Raw genomic sequence first — 26,508 nt, 5'->3', positions numbered from 1 at the left:
CTCCTTTATGGCTTGCAATAATGTAGCCTGTTGCAGTTCATTCACTGCAGGTAGCATTTTTTTTGCGGTATTATTAGATATTCTATCATATCTCATAGTAAAACCTTCCATTACTTGTGATGCGGTATGTCATATGCCAAGGATTTCAGAAACAGAGTTGGTGTCTCAGTTTTCTGCATTTAAACTGCATTGGGCATGTGCAATGTGTTTTGGAAACCAAGAGGCATGCGTGGAATCCACAATTATTGTTAAGTACTCAGATTCCTTGCAGTGTATCTTCTGAAATTGGGTATGCATCTGCTGAGCTGAAGTCTTCCTTCAGTGTGCTAAGTTGTCCACAGCTAGCTTTTGGAATCTTGCCCGTTGTTTTCTTATGTATGTGTATATGATGTTTTTTAACTGTCTGTAAAATTTATTTAATTGCAAAACTTTTCTACTCAGGCCTCATCTGAAAAGGGGTTATTGCTCATTCAGACTTTCACGATAAACACGTCAAATAAGAGGAATAAAATAAATAAAAGTATAAAATTATGTAAATATATAATAATATAAACATATTGTAAATCACTGGCAATTTAATGTACACATAACATTCATGGACACCTTAATTTTTGAAACTCTGAAAAGAAACTACATTTTTAATGTATTTTCTATTGTTTACACAATGCAACAATATTTAGTAAGATTTTCATGTTAAGTGTGTAGTTTTGCATTAGTGATGGATGCTTGCTTTATGTTATGTAAGTTCATCTTTTAAAAACAGACATAAAAAAAGCACTCTTTTCAAGCCAGCTTTTGTATAATGAATAACTTTACAAAGCAGATGAAATTCAAATAATTAAATGTGAGACAAAAGTAAGAAAGTATAACATATACAATTACATGTAATTTTACGCATGAGGGAAATAAATTAACATACTTATCTACATTATATTACATTAGTATTAATAATAATAAAATATAAATTTATATCAAAGATAAAAAAATGTTATATCTCAATCACAATGAGACTTTTAAAATATATATTTGATAAGGAATTCAGTTTATTATATATTACATAGATTGTTTCATTATCAAACTGAATAAAGAAAGGCAGTGCAATACGTTAAAATAAAGTCACTAAATGACAATAGTAAAGAAATAAGCTAGTATAACGTAGTGACATATGTTGTTTTAGGCATAGCATATTGACATATTGCTTCACTTATATGTCATCTGCTCTTGACAATTTATATTTCCAGCACAGGTGTTTGCTACTGCTCTTCTTATTAGAGATATGCGTTTATCGATACCTCCATTAATACATGTTGCTGTTTGATATCAACTGCATTTCATCATGAATGACAAGAATATGTGGATATCACAATATCTGAATGGTCTCACAATGTCAGAGTGGAGAGACAGGATCAGCAAGAAAGGAGAGAAAATCTCCCCAAGGAGACATAGATATACAGACTGTATTTTTTATATCATGGAGAAAGGGGGAGGCAAAAATAAAAAGAAGACTGGATGCATAGGTCCACAGATAAAAAAAGCCTACTCCTGATGCATATACTGGTGCCAGGACTGGGGAAAAAAGACAGTGTGTAATCTTCAGAACATAGAGACATTTCTACCACAGGGTGAGGGCAAACTCAGGAGGAGGGTAGCCCATTGTTGTACAGGAATGAAGTTGTACACAAAAAAAAAAAAACACAAACTTTGACAGGCCAAAGAAGACTGAGGATAACCAATACTGACTGAATGGCTGTAAAGGATGTATACTAAAGCCTAAACCAAAACCCAGAACCAAGAAAAAATACACAGCTGACCATCTTTGAACATGTTTTAATTGTTAAGCCCTTTCATGTTTTAGTAAACAAGACTTCAAGATAAAAGGTAACAATAAAAAGCAAGCACATATTTTTAAATACCTATGGCCCATCACCTGGTGGTGGTGGTGGTGGTGGTGATGGTGGTGGTGATGGGGGTGACTGGGAAAACCAGGTAGAAGTTAATGAGATTGTCTGGCACCATATCTATTAATAGTTATTTAAAAAGATGTGCTTGCTTTTTTAAAAATGTTCATTAAAATGTTGTTTTCATATTGGTGAATACTTATTAAAATGCAAATTAGTTCTTACTCTTTTATTATTATGCTTATTAATTATTTATCTTTTTTATCATTGATTATGTTTTTTGATAAAGTGATTTGATGGATTGTTTTAAAGGAGGACAGCATCTTATGTTTATTGTTCTGATGAAGTCTTGTTTACTATGTGATGAAAGCAATTAACTATTAAATATTTTTCAAAGTGGTTTGGTTATGTATTTTCGGACTGTTGATGATAATGAAGAGATTATATATTGTTACCTATTATGCAAGAAACCCAGAATTTATAGACAGAGGATATATAGCAAAGGTAAAAGAGAAATAAGAGGAAAGACAAATACTTAAACAAGAAAAAAGGATAAAAGATAATAATTTAGGTTCCTTAATGCAACACCAGGGAACAATATATTATCTCAATGAAAAAAAAAAAACTTTATGCAGCCTGGTAAGGAAGGGATAGAAGAAGTGAGAACGATAAAGGGCATAACCAGACATTTTTGTAAAATATAAAAACTTACAAGGACATGGGAAAGGAAAAGAAAAAGAAATCGGATAGGGTGTGATAATCATGCAGAGATGACAGGTAAACTAGTCAAGACAAAGAGTGCACATCCAAAGATGTTTGAAGAGAAGTGCAGGCAAAGATATGTAAAAAGGAAGATCTGTGAAGAGGAAATTAAACAAATAGAAACTTATGAGGTAAACCAACTGTGAAATGAAGGATTAGTGTTGAAATTCTGACACAGGCAATATTGTAACATAATGGACCAATATGTCCCGCGATGGAGAAGCAGCAGATGGACAGCATGCATCTGAAGACGATATACCTCAGGCTGATGTTCTGGGGCATTCTGTAGAAGACTCACACAAAAGGACAGTTAGAGTTGGACAGCAAGGGAGAGAGCAGAAAAGAGTGGAAACTCTGGCACAGATAATATTGCAATGTAATTGAGGTGCAGACATGGATGAATCTGAAGAAGGTATGTCACAGAATGAGACTCTTGCATCTTCTGCACAAGACTCACAAGGCCACAATCCAGAGATTATCTAAACAATACTGTCTTTGTGGTTGACTGTGCAGTTTACTGGTAAGAAAAGTTTTATTTGAATTAATATTTTATTTTTTACCAGTGTTTTTCACTGATAGTACGAAGGCAGGGATAGCCTGTGGAAAATAAGATTTACTTTGATTTATATTTTATTTTACCTTTAATTTTCATTGTTGTTAGATAGGGATACGTTTTAGACAGGCAAACTCTAGCCATCCTATGCAGCCTAGTCAACCATAAATTCAAGCACACTGCAGAGAGGACAATTCAGAGCTTATCTAAACAATCCTGGCTTACTTTGTGATTTATCGAACTTTACTTTTAAAAAGAGGTGCAACTGCGAGCGACAGTGAGGAGAAGCAACTCTGTACATTCATGCGTGATGTAAAGGAATTCTAGCATTTGTGTGAGTTTCACAATTTGTAAAGTCAGAGCAACAATTTTACTACTATACTTAATTTAATATTAAGTTGTATGTGGTTACTGGGATTTTTTTCATAGAAGCTGATTCAAATTTTCTTTGATTTCCCTGATAACCGATTTTGATTATTTGTTTCTTTCCTTTTGTTTTAAAATTCTTCATTCATTTGCAGCTGAATATGGATTCCTTAAATGAGTATGCCATTAATGATCTGCTAAAGCACAGTATCTTGTATGTCATACTAAATGCTATGTATATTTAATGTTAACACCATCTGTGTTTCTCATGTCAAAAGTTGAATTACTTTCTTGCCATTATTAGTAATAAATCTAGACTTACTGATTATGATTGCAGTTGTCCGGCTGGCAGAGACTGGAGAACTGTTGTCACATATATTAATGACTGAACCGATTTGATAAATAAATGTTAGGCAAAGAGCACATTTAGGAAATATGTGTATGTTGTCTGTCAAGATTACTCAACCCCTGTTGAATAAGGTAATACCACTGACAATTTTGGAATTCTGGATACAAGTATTTAGCAATCTGAGGATTCAGGGTGTATGGAAGAAAATAAAAAAAGAAAGGAAGGAAGAAGTTCACAAATAGTTAAAAGGACACTGCTTTGTAATGTAACACACAAATTACTGGGACTTATAACATTTTTCTATTAGAAAACCTTCAGTCTACAGATAAATGTATATTTTTTCCAAAAGCAAAGGTAAGAAAAGAGGCAAGGGGCAGGTGAAAAGGAAAAAATCAAAACTGAATGTGGAAGGATTGAAGAACATTATTGTGAGAAAAAAAAGAAGAAAGACAGATGATAACATATCTCAAGCACTGGGTGCACAAAGGTAGCTAGATGAGAAGTGCATGCTTGCAAATGTAATAAGCATGTGGCACTAGGTGTAAGTTCATGGCCAGATCACTGATGAGCCAGGGTTTTAATCCAGCACATCCATTAGGCCAAAAACACAGCCTCAATGGGAGCAGATAATATCCCAAGTCATTTACTAAACAATGTAAAACAAGACCTAGCAGACCCACTTGGCATTCTCTTTAATCATAGCTTGAAACTGGCTATGTTCCTAAAGAATGGGAACAGCAATAGTAATCCCCCTGCACAAAGAGAGTCCATCAACTGACCCCGGGAACTGCAGACCCATAAGTCTAACTAGCTTCATCTGCAAGGCCACGGAAAGAATTATCATGGATCTTATCAACAAGGACATAGGCAACCTCCAAACACTAGATCCAGCCCAGTTTGGCTTCGTTGAAGGTAGATCATGCTTATTAAATCTAGTAGACTTCTTTAAGAATGTCACCAAAGGCATGGGCAATGGTAATACAGTGCACACAGCCTATTTTAACCTTGCCAAAGCTTTCAACACAATTCCCTACTCTGGCATCATTGAGAAACTCTCTCAGATAAGGACTAACCCTTACATTATTAGATGGGTAGTCAGTTGGCTCACTGACAGAGCACACTCTGTCAACATTGGTGACTCCACCTCCACCAGTAGACCTGTCACCAATGCAGTACTACAGGGTTCTGTGCTGGGCCCCTTACTGTTTGGCATCTATTTCTCAGAAGTTCAGGCCAAAGCAGATGGCCTTTGGCTCACCAGGTTCACTGATGATGGGCTAACACAAACAAATAGTTGGTGCCAAAGCCACAATCCAAAACTAGATGCAAAAAAAATATATATATATATATCTATATATATATATATATATATATATATATATATATATATATATATATATATATATATATTATTCCCTTTGGCAAAATGGAATTCCCTAAAAATTACAATATTGACAGCACCCTGAGTTTCAACCCAGTGGTGGGAGACTTGGGAGCACAGGAAGATAGCAATCTGAACTTTGACCCCCAAGTTTCCACAGGGGTAAGGAAAGCCTTCAATGTAGTGCACCTCATGAGCAAGGGCATAGCATCCAGATCAAGGGATGTTATAACTCCACTGTACTCAACCCTCATCAGACCACTACTAGAGTATAATGCACCCTTGTGCATGTACCTCACCAAACACATGCAGTAGTTGGAGAGACCTCAGATGTTTCTCACTAAGAAAATATAGGGACTCCAAACCATGCCCTACATGGACAGGCTGAAAGCCCTGTCACTTTACTCTGTATCTTATAGGCTTCTGAGAGGTGACTTGTGCCTGGCTTATAGGGCAATCTCCAACCCTGCCATAATGGAAATGCTGCATATCCGCAAGTCAAATGTCTCAAGAGTCACTGACTTTAGGAATATCAACCTAGCTTGTGACATTAACAGATCATGCTAGAGAGACAGATCTGTCACACAGAGACTGCCACATCTTTAGAATGGACTCCCTATTCATGTAAAATAGTGCTCCTCACTGACTCTTCAAATGTAACCTAGATAATTGGATGGGAGATTGCAAATTTGACCCTGGGGTGGCACCCATGTCCCTCATGGAAAGAGTTAGCAGGTGTTGATCACAGATCCACTCTGTTCATAAATTCATTTGGTGAACTACCCAAAAAAGAACAAATGGGTATACTTGTGATTAACATGGCTAGGCTTGTAAAGGATCCAGGGCTGCAAGCTTAATAACCTCCTATGAACCTATGAACCGTGGGATTAATGACTAATGGTGATGAAGACCATTCCTTTGTAACAATTGATGGAGAAGATATTACCGAATTAGATCCCATCAGAAAAGATGTTCTTGCAATTACAGATTCACTTATTAGAGGGACTGATATTGCAGAGATGATAATGAACATTGAACAGTGTTATGCTTGCCAAGAGCAAAAACAGGCAATGTGAGACAGGCCTTAGAATGCTTTAATGTAAGGAAGTATTGATCTGTTTTTATTCATGCCAGTACAAATGATCTCATCCACAAGGACTCTCTGACTGTCAGTAGGGAACTTACGGCCTTTATAGAGAGCATAGCTTGGTGTTAGGACACATTTTTCATAAATCGGATTTAGAAAGGAGAGACAGATGACTGTGACAGAGAAGATTTTTTAGGTAAATACCTGCATGAAAAAATGTCATGTTTTAAAACATGGAAACGTATAGAGTAATCAATATTAATTTGGGTCACACATGTTCAGATAGGCTGGCATGCACTTGTCAAGCTCAGGGAAGATCATTTTTGCAAAAGATATTTTGCAATATTTGACAAACATACGGTGGGATTTTTGCCAAATTTAACAATTCACATATAGCAAAATTTGATGCGTTTCTGATGGCTGTTAATGCTAGGAGCATTAATAATAATTTTCTTTCTGGAAAATATGCTGCGTTCCATAAGATTGATGTTGTTATTGTTTTTGAATTATGTTTAAAGAACAGTGAATGGAAGCCAGTTCTGTTTAAACTGTATTTGAAGTTTATTCCAATACAGGTTAAACAGAGCCCCTTGTTAACCCTTTTTAAGAGTAACTTGGATGACTGGATGGGAAACCGCAAATTCACCCCAGGGGTTTCACCTGTGTCCCTCTTGGATAGGAGTGGTTGGTGCTGATTTAGATCTGCTTATAACATAGACCATATCTCTAGACCCTTAAGGGAACAAGGGTTGAATTTGGCTAGGTGTGTAAGGGCCCTGTGGCCATTAGTTTAGTAATCTCTTATGAACCTATGAACCTATAAAAATCCTTTAGTTACTTGTAAAATATCACTGTGGAACCCATTTCTTTTGCACAGTTTTAGTTACCTGCACCACGTTAGCTTCTGTGATGAAGCAAAGGTATTGTTCTTGTTTGGCCACTAGGGAGCAAAGTTACTTGATAGAGAATTTTCTGCCGGGTAGGTTTGGTTAAAAGAAAGAAAGTAACTTGGAGACCATTCATTCCGGATCAGTCCTTTATTCAGTGCAGTTAGGCAGATGAGCACTTTCTGAGACAGTGTCCAGCTGAGCTTTACTTTATCATGAAGAATGTAAGGATGGCAGTAACCTTACCTATATGGGTGTGCCTCAATTATGTGAAGGGCTGGGGGTGTACCCTTTGGGAATTTAGGACTGTCCTTCAACCTTTACCCTTAAAGTGCTGGTTTAAGGGCCAAAATACTAAAATAACATAAAGAAAATCATTTCTTACTTTATTAAACTTTACAAGCCTAGTAGAATGTGACATTATTCTTACGTATAAATTGTTTCTAAGACTTAAGCACTATAATAATATTTTAGCTTATTCACCAGTTCTGTCAGGATATAAATGTTTTTACACTAACAGACATTCTAAAAAAAAATCAGGTGGAGGTGCTATGATAGAGATTAAAGATAGTTCTTAGACTTGTGGTTATTACATGTTCAGTGATAACACCAATACTATAGATTGTGTATCTTTAGCAATAAAGACAACCCTGGACATATAATGACTGTTGGAGTGTATAGACCACCAGAATCAAGTGCTGATGACCTAGAGGAATTCATGCATTTCTTGCATGAAACACAGGAAGGAAGAATAATTGTGTCTGGAGACTTAAATTTAACAGAAACAGGCTTGAATAATATTGATTCAACAACATTAGTAAGAAATTATGCACAATGTATATGCAGGAACTGCTTCAGATTGTAAAAAAAAAAAAAACAAAAAAACTATCAGGGGAATGGAACCTACAAGACATTGCTTGTGTCTCTAAAGAAATTACTGTTACTTCATGTCAAGTTTTACCACTGCTGATGTGCAGCGATCATGGTGTTATAAAGGTTATTTTTTTTGCTAGATATGTCTGTCAATCTGAAATCCTAACCAATGCATAGAAGATTAATAACATTATATGGAAGCAAAAATTCATTATGTAAATCTAATTGGAGTGATGTGTTCAGTGGAAAACAGCTAAACTAATGTGAAAAGTTTTGAAAGAGAAATTGCAAAACAAAAATTAAAAAAAATGTTTAATATCAGGATCTAGGCACACAACTTAAGGATGATATATTTCTATAAGAACAAGATACTTGATTAAGGTGAGAGATAAAAATATAATAAATGTAAAAGATGTTGAGCTACAACTTTGAAAACTAAAATAAACAACCTGAACAGACAAATTAAACATAGTATGAGATAAAATCAAGAAACATTTGAAGAAAGGTTATATAAATATATTGGGCATAATAGGAAACTATTTTATAGATGCATAAGATCTGGAAGTAGTAAAGACATACAAAGTGATAAACTATGTGTAGATTCTAAAATTTATTCTCAGTCACAAAATATTATAGATATATATTTACAAAATCTTATGCAAAGCAGTTTGGCTCCACAAAGAGGGTGATAAATTCCCTAAGGACATCCAGGTAAACTCCAGTACTTAAATCAATTAGATTATATTGAAAAAAATATGCAAACTGCATCCAAACAAAGCACAGGGAGGTGACAGAATTAGTAGTAATGACCTGAGAACACTTCAGAAAGAACTTACAGTACCATTATATATTTTATTTATAAGATCACATAAATATGGGGAGATTCTTCAAGACTGGAGACATACATGTGTTAAACCTGTCTTTAAGGGAAAGTGCAGTAGGACAAACCCAGAGTCATATTGACCCTTAGGTTTGCTTCATGTTGTGAAATAATAATGTAGAAGGTAATATTGGATATGTTATTGAGCAGAATTGGAAAGGCTGGGACTTGAAATCATATATCAACATGAATTATTGAAATTAGATCTATTACCACCTGTAACATGATGTTCTATAAAAATATAATAACAGCTATAAATGAAAAATTGTGCTGTGATGGAATTTATATAGATTTAACTTCAGCATTTGACAGGGTCATACACAAAGCACTGATCAATAAATTAGAACCACTAGGTATTGGTGCACTCTTGATAATATGGATAGCTGCTTGGCTAACAAATAATTTTATTAATTAATTAATTAATTTAACATTTGTTTACCGGGAAAATATCACTTGGAATGAAACTAATTTTCAGTGGAGGCCCAGGGAGAAATGCTCCAGACATGACAATTATTGTACAGCAATTGGATGAATAAAATTTGAGGTTATAGTCAAGGTATCTCACAGGACACTATCTGTGACCCATACTTATTTTTTTCATCTGAGGTTTTCTACAGCCTGTACACAGATGACTTTAAACTGGGTAAACTGATTTGCAATTCATAAATCACCATATTAACATTTTGTATATGTCTTGAAACATCTGTGCCCTTAATTTCTTTAAATGCACTAGTGTCCTTAATAACGTCATTAACTGCAGAAGTATATTGAACTTGACTCATTAATACTACAGCTCCTCCCTTATCAGCTTCTGTTATAATAACATCACAACTATTCTCTAGTTTAAGCAGTGCTTGATATTCATCAACAGTTAAATTATAAGATTTGTGAGGAAAAACCCCACCCAAATACATCCTGTATCTGCTTCTCACAAATCTCATTAAAAGCAGTTATGATAGGATGACTGACTGGGATAAAATTACTTGATTTCTTATCTTTTTTTTGGCATAGTTGAAGTCGTACCACCAAAGATATGGTTGAAAGAGACTGAAAATATTATTCACAATAATTGGTGTATTCTGCAATCTATGTGATTTATGAATTGCAAATCAATAATGACATATCTTTAGATTTGTTTCATTATTTTAATGTTCCTTATCCAGTTACATTGAGATTGTATAGACTTCCAAAGATATATAAATGTCTAAATAATCCCCCAATGAGACCGACTGTCTCAGGAAGGGGATGGGTCACAGAATCTGTATCTTTATACTTACAAGACTTTTAAGCAATTATCTTGAATGTGTTAAAAGGTTTATTAAATATACAAGTGATTTTTTAATTCAGTTATGCACATGGTATAATAATTGCAATATACTGAATTGCTTATTTGTCACTTTAGATATAACTTTACTTTATACTGTGATCTCTAACAACTATGGTGTCTGTGCAATCGGAACCTTTTAGGTGAACAAGGTGGTATGAATGGTAGGGACACTGAGACTATATGTGAACTATTGCAATTGGTTCTAGAAAATAATGTGTTTCTTTTTGATGATACGTTCTATCACCACGTGGTTAGTATAGCAATGGGTACACCTGTTGCTAATACTTATGCCAACTTGGTTTTGAAAAAAATGAGAAGATATATATATTTTTAATAGTTCTTCTAGTTATGCCCCTAATATTTCCTTTTATCACAGATATGTTGATGATATTTTTCTGGGGTGGGTAGGCAACGAGTCTAAATTATTAGAGTTTGTTAATTTTTTAAACACCACAACTGACTTCTTGAGATTCAAATCAACTTACTCAAAGTCCATGATCAATTTTTTAGATGTAGAATTGTCTGTTGATGGCTCTGGATTAAATACTAGTTTATATAAAAATCTCATAAAAATAAATATCTTCATAGAAATAGCATGCATGCTAAACACATTTTAAAGATATTGTGAAAGGGCAATTCAACCACATTAGTAGGTTGAATACCAATCATGACAGGTGCCTCACTCAAATGCAAGAAGTGACAGAGGAATTTAAAACTAGACACTATGATGAAATTTCCCTAATACATTTGAAGAGGTCATAAGTGAAAAAAATGATAGTACAAGACCATATTTTTCTATGAATTACTATACTACTGTTCAATGTAAAAATAATGACACCATGTACTATATTATAAGATATAGTAGATGTAGTAAAGAGATTCAAAATATTATTTGCAATAATTGGTATATTCTGCAATCTTTTCCTGAGCTGACAAAATACATTGCTGATACCACTAAATTCTCATATAGGAATTGTTCAAGTCTTAAGAAACATTTGTGTTATAAAGACTTTTCATATAAAAATGGTTATTATTTATTAAACGGGAAACTGTTCCACATTACAACTGTTCAGCTTGTAAAATGATTGCGTTTATATAATGTTATCGAAAGATGAAAAAAAGCAAATGCTATTTCATCGAACCTAAAATATCTAAACCACATAATATCGAACATTCAGAACAGCAAATTTTTTCCTTGGGAAAAAATTTGCTATTCCGAAACACATACACACAACAAAAGCACACCTAAAAACATCAATGCACACACATACACTTATAATCCTACAACTAACCCTACATTAAACTATACATACACTACTATCTATCCACTTACCTTAACCCAAACCCTAACCCTAAAGTCCATCACTATCGCACAGTCACCTAACCCACACCCTAACCCTAACTCACTCAACCCGCCCCTAAAACTAATTCATCTAACCAGCGCCCTAACCCTAACTCACCTAACCCGTGCCCAAATCCTAACAATCACACACTTACCTGAACCCGACCTGTAACTCTCCACCACAGCGCTGAAAATAGTGAAGCCACAGAACCGGCCAACCTAATTCTTTCCCTAGGAAAGAATTCGGTGTTCTGCAGCTTCGCTTTTTTTAGCGTTCGATTAAAACAGGTCGATATTAGAACATTCAAAGTTTTAAAACTTTGATGTTCTGATATAGACCCAAATTATTAACAAAGACAAATGTTTTATACATTCAGTTATGGGGGAGAAGTATGTTTTCAATTGTTTTGCAAATTGTAACACTACCAATATTATTTGTCTAGCTTCCTGTCAGGTATGCTCTGGTTTTTATATTGGTAAATCTACCAGGAAGCTAAGGGAAAGAATTGTGGAGCATAGATCTGAGATGCAAAGAGGTGTTAAGACTAATGCCCTTGCTCAGCACTTAAAAGAGAATGGTGAAGATCATAAATTCACCTTTAGGGTTTTGGATATGGTTACAAAGAATATTAGGGGTGGTGATTTGAAAAATAGGTTAGAATTAAAGGAATATGAGTGGATAGTTCATAGTGCTAATAGAATGGTTTCCTTGAAACCAGTTTTAAAATGTATTTTATTTTTTATTTTTATTTTACATTTGTTGACCGGGCTAGTCTAACTGGATATATGTCCATTTTCAGTAGAGGCCCGGGGAGAAAAGCTCCAAGACAAATACAGAGAAATAATGTTTAAGGTTACAATGAAGTTAACATTGAAGAATACTAAAATCATTTTACAACACAATGTTTAATACTATTTACAAAATATAGAACACGATATTCACATAAAGTCTATCATAACAGTTTCTGGTTAACATTTCTGCTTACATATGCAATAAAGAACATAAACTCAATTAGGCAGAGAAGAAGGAATAGCAGAGGTGATACGTTAAACAGGGTTGCTGCAAGCGCATAACCAGTTTGTTCTGAGGAGTATTTTCAGTTTTTGTTTGAAGAGGGGTAGGGAAGGAAGAGAAGTCAGTTCAGTAGGTAGACGGTTCCAGTTTTTTCCAGTAGTGTTTGAGAACAGGGAATCACCTGCCATGTTGTTCGACTTACTTATGCTAACAATTTATTTGATGATCGTACGTTAGTAAGATTTTTATAGGGGGGTTATGAGGTTTGAGAGTATTGGAGCATTGTTAGGGTGGTTGAGGATCTTATGTGCACTGGTAAGTTGTCTAAATTGAAGATGATTTTGTAGTTCAAGCCATCCTAGTTATTTTAGAGTCTCACAGTGATGGGTTCTGAAGGGATTACCAGTGGCAAATCTGGCAATGTTGTTATAGGAGGTAGCTAGTTTGAGAAGATTATTTTTTGACAGATTAGTATAGATTGGTGAGGCATAAAACAGTGTTGAGATTAGATGTGAGTGGGCAATAGTAGTTCTTGCTATAGGAGTGAGGAAGGATTTGACTCTATATAAGGAGCTCATTTTTCTGTTAACTGTTTTTATAGTGTTATTAATATGGGAGTTGAAGTTAAGGTTGTTGTCTATAATAATTCCTAGGAGCTTGGTGGTGGCATCAGGGGATATGAGGGTACCATTATTAGAAGTAACAGAGAAATCTATAGGTGTAGACTTACGGGTAGGGGTAAAGAGCAGGAGCTTAGTTTTTTTTAGGATTCAGGAGGAGGCAGTGTTTTAAGAACCATGACTACACCATGTTAAACATTTTCTGAGATAGGGATTGAAGTTCAGATGAAGATTTAGCTATGCAGATTATTATTGAATCATCTGCGTATTGTATACAGGTTGCATGAGGAGTAGCATTGCAGAGATCATTAATAACAATAGAGAATAATATAGGACCTAGAATGGAGCCCTGGGAGACACCTAGTGTAACTGGCAGGTGGGATGATAGATTATTTTCCCACATAACAGCTTGCTGCCTGTGGATCAGGTAAGAGCTGAGCCATTGTATAGCTAGAGTGTCAAGAGAAAGTGATTTGAGAATATCTATAAGCAGTGTGTGGTTTACCATATCGAAAGCTTTTGAAAGATCAATAAATAGAGCTGAAGTTAGAGCATTGTTATTGTTATTTCTGTTAATGGTGTCAGTGAAGGATAAGAGGGCTGTAGTGGTACTATGGTATGGTCTAAAGCCATGTTGGCTTTGTGCTAGTAAGTTGTGTTGAAGTAAGTGGTCTAGAAGCTGATGATGAATACATTTTTCCATTATTTTTGCTAAGTGGGATAGTAGGGCTATAGGTCAATAGTTAGAATATTCATTGGAGTTGCCTCCTTTATGTAGGGAGATAATGTGTGAGATTTTCCAGATGATTGGGATGGTTCCCTCATTAATGATTCTGTTTATTAGGATAGATATAGGATAAGCTACTGCTTTAGTTGCATTTTGCAGACATTGAGCTGGAATCTGGTCAGCAGAAGGAGTACAAGGCTTAAGTTTTAGAATGAGTTTCTAGATGAAATTAGTAGAGATGGGTTGTAATAGGAAAGTAGGAAGAGAGCTGGTAATGGGGTTAGGAAGGCTGGAGCTGTCAGGGGTTACCTGGCTGGCTAGAGATTGGATGGCTTCAGTAAAGAAGGTATTAAAGGCATTAGCAGTTTGGTTGGGAGACTCATGATTAGCACCAGTTGGGGTTGGAGTACTGTTGTGACCTGGGTGTAACAGTCTATTGATACTTGCCTAGAATCTTTGGGGATTGTTTAGGTGTGTTTGCTGCATTTTACAGTAAAAGTTTTTTTTTGTCTGTAAGTATTGCTTTTTATTGTCACATTTTTCATTTGTCTAAATGTTTGTTGATTTGATATGTTTTTGGTAGTACTCCTCCTAGTCCAGGCTTTATTTCTGAGTAGTATTTTTTGCCTGGTGTCTTTAGAGAGCCATGGGGCTGGTCTTGACCTAGTTCTGATAGTGCGCTTTGGTGCATGTTGGTCAAGGATATTTAAGAATTTAGAGTTAAAGTGTTTGACAGCCTCTTCAAGTGGGAGGGTTTTTAGGGGAGACAAATTATAAGAGCTAAGTTCAGTCTGGAATAGCCCTTGATTAAAATGTTTTACCGTATAGTCCTATATGAAGCTTGGTGAGAGATATCAATCTTTTGTCAGATTATGTAGGTCAAAGAGTGGTCACTGACATCATCAAGGAAGACACCTACTTTATAAGGTTGGTGGTAGTTATTAATAAGGATACAATCCAAGCTGCTCTCCTTTTTTGGTTGGTTTGTTAATTCTAGTCGGGGAGGTGATGGTCTGAGAGAAGCCATGAAGGTTAATATGAGAAGTAGGATGGTCAGTATTAATGCACTTCCAGTCAATATTGAAGTCACCTAGGATTATAGTTTCTTATGGGAAGGTTGATGATACCCAGCAAAGAATATCTTCTACTGTACAAATATTGTTTTCAGGAGGTAGGTAGATGCAGAAGATGTATATCGATTTACTAAAATTCAGCTGTACTTTGGAAATAAGAACTTCTGCATTACTGTCTTTAGGTCAGTTGTAAGGTAAAGAGGTGACTTGTAATCCATCCTTGAAAAGAATTGTTACTCCCCCTCCCTTTCTCTTTTTACGGTCTAGTCACAATATATTGTATCTTAGTAGGAGGATTTCATTGTCCTGGGTTCCTGGTTTTAGCCATGTTTCTGTCAAGCAGAATGTCAAAAGAGTGTACATCCAAGAGAGCATGAAGATGGGGAACTTTGTTATTAATACTTTGAATATTGAGGTGTGCTATCAGGAATGAGTTGGGGTGTTTGTTTGGGGTGTGTGGGATTGAGGGTTTAGTGGTAAGAGATTCAGTGGATGGGATATTGGCTGGACCAGGGTTAGGATGGATGTCTCCATCTTGTAAGGAATGCTTGTTTAGTATAAGCAAAGGATAATGTATGTTATTAATTAGATATTGAACTTTCTTAGATGTTAGGCTACTGTATTTAATGTGGGCCAGTCTGTGGTACTTTGCTAGTAAGTATGTAGGTGTGGATAATATATTTATATTATTATGGGTGATAGTATAAATATATATGGCTGTTTGTTTGGTGGGATAGTGAAACTGAGAATAAGTTAAGTATTCAAAGGAGGTTAAGAGATAGGCTGAGGTTAGAACAGATAAAAGTATGGTGTTGAGTAGTTTAGTTAGTGCAGAGCTAGTAGTGGTAGGCATGAGTACTACAATTAAGGGAAATATAAGCAAGGTAAGAAAGGTTTAAGGAAGTATATAGAGGCATAAGTGGATGTTAAAACACTAAGTGGAGGGGGCTTGTGATAGGATGAGTGCAGAAAGGGTGTGGTGCAACTATCTAGGGTAGAGGGAGTATCTTATTTGTTGGATGGGGAGGAGGGTGTAGTTTAGAAGTATAAGTCTAGGACAACTGGGGGTGGGTGGGAATTGGGGGTAGGATAGTGGAGTGGAGTGAGCCCGTAGGGCGAACGGAGCAGGAAGAGACAAGAGAAGAAGGAAGAAGCTGAAATAGAAACAATCAGCAAAGCGCTGACTATTGAAGGTAAGTATAGTTAAGGGTAAGTTTAGAGATAAAAAAATAAAGGAAGAGAAATACTAGGGACAAAAGGGGTGCAACTAGGAAGAGTAATTTAAAGTGGGCAAGATTATTAGCAAGATTTGAACATCAGCAGTATATGTAATTACTCTCTAAGCCAGAGGGATAGACCTATGGAAAGTAGGATTAGGTAGGGGTGCCACCTGGTGGGCAGATAAATTATTACAACAGATGTTTAATAAGGGTCATGTTTGGTCTAAGATACGGTAGGAGATTAGGGAGCATATACTAGTGATAAGAGTGGTATACTGGTTATGGGGTAGAGAGGGTGCATGGCTGCTAGCTATCCTGGCTTGGAAATGTACTTTAAATCACCTGAAAAAATAGTTACAAACAGAGTTAATTGCCAGGTGTACAATAGCACATACTTTCTTGTTTCCTCTTTTGAAAAGGTACAGAGTTAGGAGGCAGTGAGATGATGTAGTTGGAAACTTGGAAGGGGTCCTTAGTCTTCAGGCAGGAAGTTTCTATATTTTACTGCAGCAAGTTGGATAGCTAGGTACTATTGGGAAAGAAAGAAAAAAGATGTAAAGAAGTAAAAAAGTAGTACAGGCAAAGTACTTTGAGCAATAAATTCCACATAAAAACAATCCTTCGATAATAAGGTACTCAAATAAAAGCTACAGGCTAAGCAGTTCTTTGCTTAAATCAGGTAGGAACATTTAGTTAAAGAGGTCATAGCTTAACCACTCTAGATAAAGCAGAACTATATTCATAGTGTAACAGTCAGGCATGTACATTAATAAGTTGGTTTCATTGCACATATAGAATTCTGACATTAAGTAAATATCTCAAGGCAGGTAATCTTGGTGAAGGACATACCTAACTGGTAGGCACACTTATACTACACACGTGTACCTGAATCCAGGTTTACATAACTTTAGGTAATAACATCAACATGAATATAGCTGGTCAAATAGGGCACCTTAATTCAGTGAAAACTACATCAATAAGTTGGATCTCATTCAAAACCACTCACACACTCACAACTTACACAATTGCATAATTAGCTAGTAAGCAAGGCTATGTAACAATGTTGCCCATGCACAGCACGAAGAAAGAGAACAATATACTTTTTCTATATTTGCCTGTTATATCTGAACAGTATGAGTGATGCTGTATTTACAGAACAGTCCCCTGTTATCAATGAATCATATGGAATGCTTAATTCTACAAAATCATCAAATAAATATCCTTCAAGCTTTAACCAAAGCCTTCTGAATTGCAAGCTTTATTTCCGATAGGGATGGCTGTGCTAAATTATCACATCTGTAATGCTGTATGCTGTTAAGCAAATGTGTTTAAGATGATTTTTAGGTTTAATAGGTTTTAATGTTTGACTGGCTGTGTGTGATACCATGTGATTGTCTAATTTTGTATTTAAAAGAGGTTTTGATGAAAATGGTTGTACTGAGGAAGGACTGTATCTAAAAGCTTTACCTATTATAACAAATTATTTGATGGTGCAGTGCTACGTTTTTTTCGTTTCATACTTTTTTAAACTGGAAAGAATACATTGGAAATATATCAAGGGCATCCATGGATGTGAAAATTTAAGTTATTATGAAAGATTAAATTATCTGAATCCGTACTGTGTCTCTTATAAATATTTAACAGGAGACCTTATTCAGGTACATAAAGCATTTAGAGACAACTACCTCTGGCAATGTTTGGGTGTATCAAATAGCAGTATAGAATCATCATACGACCTATGCAGAAGATTCTATAATAATGAGAAGTGTACTAATTGTTGGAACAGACTACCAAATTATATTAAATCAAGCACTAGTCTAGATATTTTTAAGAACAGCCTGGACACTTATTATGGGAAAAACTGTTTTGGTATTTTGATAGGCTAGGAGGGTACTAATGTCCATGCTTGAAATATTTGTATGAATATGGGTATGTATGTATGTAGTTGTAATGTTTGTTGCTTTTGTTGCTTTTGATCACTCTACAATAATGATTCAGAGTAGAAGGATCTCTGTGAGTATGCTCATGTCAGTGTTACATGTATTATCCTGAACTGTTACCTGTTTTTCACTGCAGATATGACAGTTATAGCATCCATGGGCCATATCTGAACTAAATGACAACTACTGAATAACTTACCATTAGCACTAGATGTCTACAGTAATTACTCCTCACTTTGGCTCCAACTATCTGAAGGTACTTAGGAGTAATACTCCCCATATTTGTTCTGGTATCAGAAAATGTCGAACTATTCCTACCAGGGCTTACAGCAGTGCACATGATTTTGTGACATGGTCAGCAGCCTTGGATAGAACATTCAGGAAATTCTGAATTTTTTTGAATTTCAGGGCAGTCATATGGTCACCTTTGTAAAGAGACAACTCCATGAGCCACAGAATGCAAATGGCTGTAATCTAGTTGCACAGAGATCTTGCTAAAGACCTCTCGGAGATATTGAATCAGAACTATAAGACTGTGAAGAAAATTTTTCTTAATTCACATTCAAATTCTAATGTAGTTCTGCATCAATATATAACTACTTTTACAATACTAAACATTAAACAAAAACAAAATAGTATAAAAAATAAATACAGAAAAAGAACACAGGAAAGGTTAAACATAACCAATTAAGTCAAACACATAAGTTTTCATGCTAATGTTTGAAGCAGTCAGTCATCAGTATTGACCTTAGCCATCCAGGCAGGAGGCTCCAAAGGCAAGGACCCTGATAGACAAAGGAAGGTATCTCAGCTGTATCTATCCAAATGCTAGGAACCCCAGGCACGTTCCCTAAAATAAAGGGGTTCCAGACTATTAGGGACAAGTAACCCAAGAGAACAGATTTATAACTGATCCAAAACTGAATAAGTAACTGATGCAATCCTCACAAAACCCCATGTAATAATAATAATGTTTTCTAGATGTCCCAGATCATTAGCTGGATGGATTAACTGAAGTTGATCAAGCTTATTGTTTAACAGCCTCAGGCAAAGAGCATTGCACTAGTTCTGTCATGAAGAAACCAAAGCATGCAAGTCGACAGGCAAATCAACAGGTGGAAACAAGAGCATTATTGACGTCAGAAGCCATTCACCAAAAGGCATTCATGGATTTTACTCCTTAGACTCAGAGCCCAACTTGTTATCACTAAATGTAATATCATGTGCCAGAAATGGAGCCAGACAATTATGAATGGTAGCCAGAATGATCATAGCATGCCACAGCAATGACCTTCCTGGTATTGAGCTTCAAATGGTTATCAATTATCCTGTTATGGATGTATTCCAAATCTAAGAAGAATCTTTCAGAGCTGCAGAAGAGAGTCTTGAGGAATGGAGAGGCAGAATTGTGTGTCATTGGTGTAAGAACGGAAATTAAACCTTTCCAATGACTGGCATCACCTAACTGCAGCATTTACATGGTTAACAAAACTGGGTCATAAGTGGTATACTCTGGTTCCCCAGGTCATAAGTTGTATCCTCTGGTACCCCACATGCCAGGCAGAGGGGTGAGGTGGTGGTGGGTCGAGACACAACATACTGAATGCAATCAGTGAGACAGAAGGTAAACCAGTGTCATACTACACCTGGAATACCACAGTACTGTGTCAAATAATTAAAGAGAATGCCATAGTCCTCTTATGAAACACATCCAATAAATGTAACTACGTGAAGGCCCTTTTACCTATAACTTCTTCACAAATCTGAGACTAATAAAATAATATTGCCACCTTAGCACCTTTTTTGTGCAGCCATTTAATTATAATATGCTTCGCAATGAAAATTTTAAGGCTTTAGAGATCCTTCATAAATGTTTTGTGGGACTCTCGCCTTCCAGGTCTTTGCAGCAGGAATATATGAATCTTACAGGAAAGGGGACAAAACCTTTCTAATTATCAAGTATACTACCTGGCCATTGTCTTGTTTGAGTTATTGCAGGCCAGGATGTTGTCATGCTATATGCCTTCTAACACAGAGTTGTTTTTTTTTTGAAAATACCACACTGAGTCACTAATTCTGTAATTTTACGTGGTTGAATTTCATTAATATGGTTATTCTGAGTTTTATTCCCTGTGACTACAATAGTGTGGAATGTATGTGTTTTTTTTGTGTGCCTTATGAAGGGTTTGAATGGTGAATAAAATGTGTTGACAGATCATTGTCCATTGCTTACAGGTGAATAAGTAGTCTCAACAATATCAAATGCTAAGTTTTTCTCAGCACTAGCTGCAAACTAGGATTTCTGCAGATAACACTAGATCAAGAACGCTGAAAGTTATGCATATTTAATACAGTGTTAGGCAAGTACAGGCTCCATAGAGTCCTATTTGGTGTTTTTTCAGCATCAGAACAGTTTCAAATAGGCATTGCCCCAGTAACAGAAGGCTGAAAAGATGTTATAACTGAAGGTCTGTTAGTGTGGGGCCAGATACAAGCAAAGCAAGATGTTGGAATGATGCGTCTTCTGAAAAGATTAAAGCAAAATTAAAGTCAAAATCACAAGTCTGAAATGCATGGGTCATATCCTAATAGCAGACGGGTTGAAATTTCATCCAGAAAAAATCTGAACAGTTTTACAAATGTTAATGTCATGTGACAAGTAGGCATTACCATGTTTACTATAAATAATGCAGCTTCTTACATACTTGTTGCTGACATGCGTGAGATAATTATGTTTATAAGAATGCTTCTAGAACAGCATGTACCCCAGAGGAATATATACTTTTGACAGAATGCAGTTTCTTCAAACTATAATACTCTAAAGCTGCCTCTCCTGGACCAGTGTTTTTGTCCCATTTCTCTCATATTGTGTGACCTCAGAGTTTGTTATTTAAGTGAAACAGGTGTAAGGTTGCAGCTCCCTACTAGTGAGTTTAAGAGTTTTGCACACTACTTTCGGGGAAAAAGCAACAGTAAAGAAACATCACTTCAAGGAAACTGAATTATGGAAAATGTAGTAATCCTATTCTGGGACTTAAGAGCAATGAGATATGAAAATAAGAGTTTTGCAATGTTCAGAAAGCTATTCACGAATGTTTCAACAGTAAAACACTGCAATATAAAGAGGCCATTTATAATGAAAGTAGATGCCATTCAAAAAGGTATTACAGCTGTGATCCTACAGGAATACAGACCAGATGTCTTGGATCAAGAGCATTTACAGATGCATAAAAAAGATGTGTTGAGATCGACTAAAGAACTGTTTATAATAGCGTATGGCTGTTGGAATTTCCATGAATATGTATATGGCATAAAAGCCTTGCTAGAAGTACACCACAAAGTTAATCTTCAGAGGAATGATCTGGCCAGACAAATGCTTGCACACTGGACATACTAGAAGAGATATAAGGGACACCTAGGAAAAGATTTCTGACATTATTTGGGTCATACACAATTACCACAACAGGCAAAAATGTAAAAGGATGTCAGAGGTGTACTGAAGCTGACGGTGAACTGCAGTTACTGAAAGATGCTATAATGAAAGGATGGCCTGAGCAAAAATAATCAGTAACGATAGACTTGCCATGTCTGACCCAGCTCTGTTAGAAATGCTACATCTAAAGAAATTCCATTCCCTCCGCACCACATGCTCCAGAGACTGCAGCCTCATTACCACAATCAACAGAACATGCTGGAGGGACAGGTTCATAACCCAGAGACTGCCCATGCTATGGAATAGACATACATGTCAAGCAGAGCACTTCACTGGCCCTCTTCAAGAGAAGTCTTGACGAGTGGATAGGAAATAGCAAATTCAGCCCAGGGATCAGTCCAGTGGCTTTACTTGACAGAGGCACTGGGAACTAAGGTAGGGTGTCACAATGCCAGAGTAATCCTATGAACTAGGCTTGTAAAGGCTCCAGGGCCATTAGCCTAGTACACACCTATGAACCTGTAAATTCGGTCTTATTTTCCATTCAAGGATGACACTTGTTATGTCTAAGTCTTGATGTTGAATGGTGACAAAACAATACTTCCAAATTAGCTGATAAAACATAATAGTTCACAATCAGTTGATTAAACATATTACTTCACAATCAGCTGATAAAAAATGTTTGACAATTTAGACAATTCACATTTATGAACAGTAAAGTACAAAGGAAGAATAAGGGGTATAATGTTTTGACCAGGAATGTCAACTCAGAATAAATATACAGAAGTGTACCATCTGCAATGCAGGCCTTAACAATAATTCAAAGAAAGAAATGCAACCATATCCACTTCAGGATCACTGTTAGAGCAAAATGGGTACTTATATGTTTTAATTTATAGAACCATGTCCCAGGACTCGCACTCCACGTTCCTCAGCACCCTGGAGAATATTAGGGTCCAACCTAACACTCTCATACTGGGTGACTTCAACTACCCCTCCTTTAACTGCTCTAACTGTAATGTGAACAGTACTCTGTCTACCACATATTGTATGCTCTATTTGTAAAATTCTTGTAATTATTGTAATATGGATGTAAATCTTACTGTAACCTTATCTGGAGCTTTTCTCACCAGGACTCCATTGAAAATGGGTTCATTTGGCCCAATGGACTATCCTGGTAAACCAACTGCAAATAAATAAAATAAAATAAATTAATTAATTAACTGTGAAAACTCCTCATGTACCAATACACTTGCCCAACGTTTCCTGGAATTCATTAATTCTAATGCTCTGGACCAGCTTGTTCTTACACCCACTAGAGGTAGCAACATCCTTGACCTGGTCATTACTAACATGGGCGATTGTTGCTCTACACCAATAGTCAACTCCTCCCTGGTAAGATCCGACCACAAACTAATCACCTTGGAAATTCACATCCATCCCATCCCCCCGCAAAGGTAACCACCATGAAAAACTTCTCCAAAACTAACTTTGGGCTCCTAAAAATAGAGGTGGCTAACTTCACAGCACCCATGTAAATGGAGAATAGTTGCATGACTGCCAAATCATACACCAATGCACTGTATGAACACGTACACAAATTCATGGATCTCACCATACCCAATAGAACCAAGATGCTATCCTCCAAAAAAAGGAAGCCAATCTGGTGGTGCCCTGCCATAAACAAACTCTACAACAGAAGGAGGAAACCGATGCGAAATAAGGTAAAGTCCCAAGAGTGGAAAAACTCCCTTATCAGCCTCAACAAAAAGTTGAGATCCCTCATCAAATCTTCTAAAGCTAGCTATGAAAATAGAATTGCAGCAGATAGTAAAGACAAATGCAAGGCCTTCTATAGTTATGTATAGAATCTCCATGGCAATACCCAGATTTGCTCTGAGCTACTGCGTAATGGTATATACCAAGCCAACAGATATTGCCAATATACTGACCGACAGATTCAGTGCTAACTTTACCCCTCTACCCTCCCCAAAGGACCAATCACAATACCAGTAGATTGCCAGGCACCCAGTATTACTGCTGCACAGGTTAAAATAGCACTGTCCAAGGCCAAGAATACAGCTTCTATGGGACCTGACAATATCCCTGGCTTTGTTCTACATGAACTACAGAGTGAACTGGCACTTCACCTGTGTGCCCTGTTCAATCACAGCATCACCTCAGGCTTTGTCCCTACCAAATGGCACACTGCTACAGTCATCCCTCTGCACAAAGGAGGAGCGACTACAGACCCTGGAAACTATTGCCCCATTAACCTGACGAGTCTGATATGCAAAGCTATGGAATGCATCATCATGGACCTAATAAACAAGGATATAGGAAATCTCCAAACTCTAGATCCCACACAGCTTGGTTTTGTGAAGGGTGGATCATGCTTGCTCAACTTGGTCGACTTCATTGAGTCAGTCACCAGAGCTGTGGATGAAGGCAAGGTGGTTCAAACAGCCTACCTTGATCTGGCCAAGGCCTTTGATACCATTCCTCACTCAGGAATCATAGAAAAACTCACTAAGCTAGGTGTCAACCCCTATATCACTAGGTGGGTTGCAAACTGGCTTACAGATAGAACCCACAGTGTGAAAGTAGCTGACTCCAAGTCAAACTGCAGACCAGTCACAAGTGGAGTCCCACAGGGTTCGGTCTTGGGACCTCTCCTGTTTGGTATCTACTTCTCTGAAGTCCAGGCCAACATGAAGGGAGTCTGGCTGACAAAGTTCACAGACGATTGCAAGTTGGGAGCTATTATTAACTCCCCAAGTGATGTTGACATCCTACAGAAAGGCCTCACTGAGACCAACAACTGGTGTCAGAACCATGGCCTTAAGTTCAATGCCTTGGGAAAAACCCGCTTCCCTTGAATTACCACATCGATGGCAGTCCACTGAAAACAGAAGAGAAGAGATCTGACAACACAGGTTGACAGCAACCTCTCTTTTGACCACAACATTGCCACTGTGGTCAGAAAGTCCTTCTGCATGGCACATCTCATTACTAAGGGATATGCATCCAGGAAGAAAGAGGTCATTGTCTCCCTCTATTCTTCCCTCATTAGGCCAGTCAGCGAGTACAATGCCCCATTTGGCATGTACCTCACTAGACACCTGCAACAACTGGACAGGCCACAAAAGTACCTCACAAAGAGGATCCTAGGCCTTAAACACTTGTCCTATATGGACAGACTCAAAAAACTCCAACTATTCTCTGTCTCATATCGCCTACTTAGAGGCGATTTCTGCTTGACTTACAAAGCCATGTCTGACCCAGTTCTGTTAGAAATGCTACATCTAAAGAAATCCCAGTCTCTCCACATCACACACTCCAGAGACTTCAACCTCATTACCACAATCAACAGAACATGCTGGTGGGACAGGTTCATAACCCAGAGACTGCCCATGCTTTGGAATAGACTTCCCATACAGGTCAAGCAGAGCACCTCACTGGCCCTCTTCAAGAGAAATCTTGATGAGTGGATGGAAAATAGAAAATTCACCCCTGGGGTCACTCCAGTGGCTCTATTCGGCAGAAGCACTGGGAACTTAAGTCAGGTGGGATGATATCAGGGTAATCCTATGGGCTAGGCTTGTAAAGGCTCCGGGGCCATTATCCTAGTACACACCTATGAATCTATGAACCATGCTTCTCATATATGTTGATTATCATTTTAAGCTCCCTGAAATAATCAGATTGACAGTTGCAATAAGTGAAGATATAATACTATCAAGATAGGAAATACCAGATTTTTCCTTATATCTGACAATAACTGACAGAACCCTCACCAAGAATTCAAAAAATGTATGCAAAAATAAGAATGTATACACAGGACATCTCATCTTCACTATCCTCGGTCAAACTGACACATAAAAATCACTCCCTAATAATTTATGGATCTCATGTGAAGTAACTACAGCAAGAGCTACAAATATTGTCATCTTGGAATTTTGGAATCTTGGAACACTCCACTGGAAGGAATCAGTCTCTTTCTAGCTCACAGAATTTTGAGAAACAGATTAACTACTGGAAGTACAATGCCTGAGAGTCTGCATGAAGGAATTGTTGGAATGAAATCAGCTCGGACAGATATACTATGATAGAAACTACAGAGGACTGTTATATTTGCAGATTGTAGGCAAACTAAGAATCCAAAAGTCATTGGAAAACCTGCAGTCTGAAGCAGATATAATTCCTAAAGTATCCAAAACAGGGCTCCTATGTCTTTAGTGGGAAAATAATAAGTTAAACAGAAAAAAATCATAAATATTTATGTAAGACAAATTCCTCAAAGCCAATGGTTATGAAAGATGAGAAACAAGAAATGTCATGACCAGTCCATTATCAAGAAAAGAGAAACAGTGAAAACAATGAGTCAAGAGGCGCACAGAGGTACTCCTTAATTTGTGCCTCCAAATAAATGTTTTATGCAGCAAGAACTGCTCTAAAAGCAGGACCAGAAGTTTGCCATAAATGCTTCCATTAAATACTCCGGATAATGAAGATCATTGAAGAAACTAGGCAGACATATTGACCATTTCAGATTGAAGAGTTATTCTAAGAACTGAAAAGTTCATCATTAAAAATGTTCTTGCATAAGTAGAAAATGTTTGTTTTATATATATATATATATATATATATATATATATATATATATAAATCACCACCATGAGTTAGCACAACTTAAATAACACAGGCTTCCAATAGCATAAACATTGAAAGAACATAACTATGTTACTTAGAAGACAATAATAGCAAAGTAAATA

The sequence above is a fragment of the Protopterus annectens genome, chromosome 7.part0, assembly GCF_019279795.1.
Source record: "Protopterus annectens isolate FY-2018-M chromosome 7.part0, PAN1.0, whole genome shotgun sequence".
NCBI lineage: Eukaryota > Metazoa > Chordata > Ceratodontiformes > Protopteridae > Protopterus > Protopterus annectens.
Note: the sequence above shows the minus strand (reverse complement) of the source record.